This window comes from Panicum virgatum, chromosome 6N (genome assembly GCF_016808335.1).
Source record: "Panicum virgatum strain AP13 chromosome 6N, P.virgatum_v5, whole genome shotgun sequence".
Lineage (NCBI taxonomy): Eukaryota > Viridiplantae > Streptophyta > Magnoliopsida > Poales > Poaceae > Panicum > Panicum virgatum.
In genome coordinates, this window is record NC_053150.1 from 21,887,772 (window position 1) to 21,892,780 (window position 5,009).

Below are 5,009 nucleotides of genomic sequence, written 5' to 3' on the forward strand. Positions count from 1 at the left end.
ACGACACAAGTGTCGATCTGGGTCCACTCTGGATCGAAGATCTGCAGCTGCGCATCGACGGAGCCGTCGACATGATCCATGAGGCCGAACTTCTTGAGGGTGTTGGTGAAGAAGGTGCACCAGGTGCCGTAGTTGCCAGCACCGAGATCAAGGACGATAGGAACATGTGACTTGATGTTGATGAGTTAGGCGGTGGAGGCGTTGATGGTGACGGTGCCCGCGGCAAAGGGGTTGGAGGAGCCGGAGGAGGAAGAGGAGCTCGACATCAGGAGGGAGGTGGGAGGGAGCGGAACCGATGATTGGCTAGGAACGGAGGTAAGCTAATACCATGAAAGAGTTTGCACCGCAATGTACAATTGTATTGATCTCATCTTGGGTACATATACAGGAGCCGAGCAACTGCCGGCGCAGGAGTGGCGAGTGCGACGTCCGAGCGTGGCGAGCAAGGCACGGCGCCGGGCGTCGTGGGTGCGCGGCAAGCAGATGCACGAGCGGCAGGCCAGCAGCTAAACAAGCTGAAGTTACAGTATGTAACCGTCCTATACAAGTGCAGCACTAGCAACTTTGACAATCTTGTCAACATTGCTCTATGTCATTATCATTCTTTAGAGGACAATATAGATGTAATTTCATTGATAGTATATATCAGGCATCTACCATTAGGTATTTAGGTGAGACCAAAGAACCATGAAATCGAGAAACACTGGGTTCCTGTATGCAACAACATAGGCATAATTAAAACTGAGAATTCAGATTGGTGCTTGTATTTGTGTGTGATGGCTTGGTAGGATGCAAAATATTAAATGACTGCATTGGTGAGGAAGTTCAGAAGTTGGTTGCTTCTTTACCAGACGGAGGTGTTCGGCTTTTAGAAAACGTTGGGTTCTACAAGGAGGAAGAGAAGAACGACCCTGAGTTTGCCAAGAAGCTGGCATCTGTTGCTGATATCTATGTAAATGATGCCTTTGGCACTGCACACAGAGCCCATGCTTCAATAGAGGGAGTTACCAAGTATTTGAAACCTGCTGTTGCTGGCTTCCTCATGCAGAAGGTATTTGTTAGAGTTAAATTAGTCCATGTCTTGTGTTTCTTGATCTCAGTGTACTCCATTGTAAAGAATCAGCACTCTTTTTCCTTTCTCAAGTTGCAAGCTGCTGACATGCCCAGCAATCTGACATTTAATTTTTTTGAAAGCTGCTGGCAATATAGTTTTTAGCTTTTAACTAAGAGCTGTTACTAATATATGTGTGTTGATCTGTAGAATATTACCTGAAATTGTCAGTAGGTAGCAACTGAACTAAATAATGTATAAACTGCTACAACAAAAAATGTGATAAATGCCTTTGCAACACTACATAGGCATGATTCTTTAATCGCAGTGATTAAGTGGCAGTGTCGTAGTGTATGTCAAGTTGCCTGGTAGGTGTAAAAATCAGCAACACATCATGTACAAAGATTAAAATAGTTTAGTTCTCCAGCCATTCTATACTAATGCTGATACCTGATACCATCTGCAGATTGTTCCAGCATCTTCTATCCCTGACGGTTGGATGGGTCTCGATATTGGCCCTGATTCCATCAAGACTTTCGGTGAAACGTTGGACGCCACCAAGACTGTCATCTGGAATGGTCCTATGGGAGTTTTTGAGTTTGAGAAGTTTGCTGATGGCACTGATGTGAGTAATACCTGCATTTGTACTTAATTTGGCTCTCCTATTTTGTTTTTCATTTCACTAAATGTAGTGCTCTTTGTTCAGGCTATTGCCAAGAAGTTGGCTGATATAACTGCCAAAGGTGTGACAACCATCATTGGAGGTGGGGACTCTGTTGCTGCCGTCGAGAAGGCTGGGTTGGCGGACAAGATGAGCCACATCTCTACTGGCGGTAGTGCGAGTCTGGAGCTGCTGGAAGGCAAGCAAGACCCTCCCAGGTGTCCTTGCTACTGACGACATGCAGGCGCAGGCTGATACTGCGGTGGTGTAAATGCGAGTCCTCGTCTGCCATCCATGACTTGGATATAGGCTTCTCTTTTTGAGTTTCTGCTACTCCCTCCGTCCCATTTTATTTGCACGTATGCAGTTTTAAAAAAATCCCACAATAACGGGCTCCATGGCACTGCTAGACCGGTGAACTGCGGCGGTTGCAGACGTGAACATAAAATATGCAAACAGCTGGAGCAATCTCATCCACACAAGCGGAGGCAAAAAAAAAAGGAAAAAAAATCTCACAGCTGGAGTAATCATGGTGTGTATCCTTACTGTAGATGTCAGACCCTTCTTTTTAGGGGCAGTTTGGTAATTTCACAGATTCCTTAAGTGCCTCCCCCTCATCCTAGACGTGCAAATAAATTGGGACGGAGGGAGTAGATGATAAGCGAATAAATTTTACTTGCCTGGGCATGAGACTATCAGAGTTGTGCCCGGAACAAACGTACAGGAGATCGCAGACAGTGGGCAAGTGACATCGCAGAGCTCGGCAAGCATCTGCAAGTCTGCTTCATGTATACTGCAAAAACCCAATAGGAGATGGCAGGTTTGTAATATATGTTGGCGGGCTCCCGCAGAGTGATTAAACTGTGCTTGCAGGTGATGCGGTTACTCCGGTAGACGTCTGCAGACGGCCCGCCTGCATCTTGACTTTGTACAATCAATATATTTTCTTGTTGCTGCCACCAGGTTTCATTTTGGGTGGTTGGTTGGTGTAGTCTGCAGTTGTCTGAAGGATCTGCAAGACGTCAGGTATCTCTATGGCAGCATATAAGCATGGAAAGCTCTTTCTTATATCCAGGTTAGTGATGGTTTAATTAGCCTTCATCGTGTAATGCAAATTATTCTTGGTTTCCAATATATCTGTAGATCTGAAAACTTGGTCATTACACATTACGGCTTCCTCTTGTGCATGGAAAGGATTGTATCTGTGAAACTATATTGTGGTTTAGTAGATTAGATTATCAACATCTAAGTATGAGAATGCATGTCTGCTCTCATCCTTTTGTTGCTCTCACTCACACAATTCTGGTTTATATAATTACGAGTGAGTGCAGGTCAAGTTTGTACATCTACGCTGTGCCGCCTTCCCCTCTGTCACCCAGATCCCAAGGTCGCCCGGACTGTCCTCGTCGCCCGGTTGCCACGCCAGCGGTCGCTCGCCGCGCCACCGTTCGCGGCCCCTCGCTGCCACGTCCCGTCCGCCTTCACCAACTACTCTGCGGAGACGATGACGCAGCAGGAGCCGTCCACCGCGCCTCCACCGATCTGTGGAGTATTTTTATTTGTGATTTTGTGACCCTACTTTCATTTCTGTTTGTAAAGGTGATGTTGTTCTAACTTCTAAAAGACTTAAAACTTAAAGCGAAGCACTCACTCCTCTCTGGTTTTCAGTGACACTGAAAGCTGGGTTTGTTGGCACCATAACCTTAAAGGTACTGTTTGTTTCTGGTTTCAATTTTGTGGTGTTTTCCATATTCTTACATCACAAAATCATGGGGAACAAACCTACTATAGCTATTATCATGGATAGTTTACTTCTTTCAGCAGTATAAATGCTAATGTATTATTCATGGGGAACAAACCTATTATATTTTCCATTGCATGTATACACAAGGTCCATCTGGATTAGAATATGCTTAATCGTGCATTCCTTAATATGAATTGCATCTAACCCTACAGCAAGTCAACGTTTATCTTCTTTTGTTGTCAGCACTTCTTGTTCTGTTGTGTCATCAATTTCTGTTCGTGAATTGTAAATGCTGAAGTGTAATTTCTGATAGGTCTGATGGAAGAGTCTTGGTGAAAAACCAGTCATTGTTCTTATTGATCGTCTTATTGTTCTCCATGTTTCAGTTACCAATGGCGGCAGAAGTTCAAATGCTATGATGGCCTGCTAACTCAATCGGTAATATAGCATTACGACATCTCCAATAAGCGAAAATCATATTACACATTCAATATTTTTCAAGGTATTTTGCCATTTGTACAATGAAGGTAATTGTTCTTAAGAAATGCAGAAAATCAGGTGGTACTTGGACAGAATTGAATGATTTTTCTGATAAAGTTTCTCTTCTAAAAAATGGTGCTCCTGAGCAAGCTGAATTAGATTTTTCACCATAAATTATGTTAAGTGATGGGTTAATTTGCTTGCAAAAATATACGCAATAGATAGGAAATTAGAGCCAGTTATCATTTTTCTTGGTTTACCTTCCAGCATATAGGCTGAGAGTCACTAGCAGTTTTCCTTCAATGTACCATGATTAGCCAAATGAATCTGGGCATCAGGATTATCGGTAACATGTCAAGTGTGTTAATCATAAAATTTGAAGGGGTCTGAAGACTGCATTGCTTAGACACAACAAGGTAGGTTCATATTTAAGATATTGAGCTCTCGTGACGGCAACCTTTTGATGTGCTAATTGTTTTATGCAGGTTCCTGAGAATTCACTTCACTGTTTGAGTGTCCCTGAGAGATTATGAGCCTTGGCTGCTTGATTCCCAGGTAATCAAGTACACACTTACCTGCAATAGTGTTTCAAACAGTGTGTACTTCCAGTCTGTTAGAGCACACAATAGGTTTTTGCTCATGCCTGTAGTGTGTAATTGAAGAGGTCTAGGTTCCAATAGGAATTACTTGGAATGATTTATCATTTCATGAAGGTTGCGGGCTGCATCTCATCGGATAGGAACTGAATTCTTGTGCCATGCGTTGCTTGACCACAATGCACCGCCATTTAAATCCTTGTTTCTTCATAATCATTGCCTATGCAAATAAGAGATGAGCTCAATTAAAACTTTTACCCCTGTTCATGTTCAGTAATACTATATAGTTGGTCGCCGCTACTTGTGGAGCTGTGGTTTTTCATAGGAATGCTTAGTGCTTAGTCAATTGCTGCTACGGAAGAAATTCAGGCAAGAAGCAACAAGCATGAGTTTGTAATAATTTAGCCATTTAGACAAAATATAGCACCTCACGTTTACCTAGACGATAATGTAATTGCAGCATATAATAATTCAAAG

General features: G+C 43.1%; 1 pseudogene; it reads left to right on the forward strand.

Moving 5' to 3' along the window:
- Positions 1–204: 204 nt before the first annotated feature.
- LOC120678011 lies at positions 205–1,983 on the forward strand (annotated as a pseudogene).
- The last annotated feature ends 3,026 nt before the right edge of the window (positions 1,984–5,009 follow it).